Source organism: Phaethon lepturus, unplaced genomic scaffold (assembly GCF_000687285.1).
Source record: "Phaethon lepturus isolate BGI_N335 unplaced genomic scaffold, ASM68728v1 scaffold16680, whole genome shotgun sequence".
Taxonomy (NCBI): domain Eukaryota; kingdom Metazoa; phylum Chordata; class Aves; order Phaethontiformes; family Phaethontidae; genus Phaethon; species Phaethon lepturus.
The window spans coordinates 13412-13627 of NW_010512750.1; the positions used below are offsets into that span (position 1 = coordinate 13412).

A 216-nucleotide genomic window follows, 5' to 3' on the forward strand; every position below is an offset into this window, starting at 1 on the left:
TCCCGCGCAGCGCTCCCCCTGCAGGCCCGGCCCCCGCTGGAGACCAGGGACGGGAGAGGGGCGTTGGGAAACATCCCCCTTCAAAGTTGGGTGCCTTAAAAGTAAACGAAGTTCCCTGAAGTAGTGAATTTTAATCACGATTAGGACGTAGTGACTAGCATGTGTGTTTGGTTTTGAACACTCCTGTCGCGCACCGCCCCCCCCCCCCCAGGTTTT

The 216-nt window shown here is 57.9% G+C and overlaps 1 protein-coding gene across 1 annotated transcript in view; it reads left to right on the forward strand.

Moving 5' to 3' along the window:
- Positions 1-216, forward strand: part of SRSF3 (serine/arginine-rich splicing factor 3) — a 6124-nt gene that overhangs the window by 651 nt on the left and 5257 nt on the right. The window lies entirely within an intron of this gene.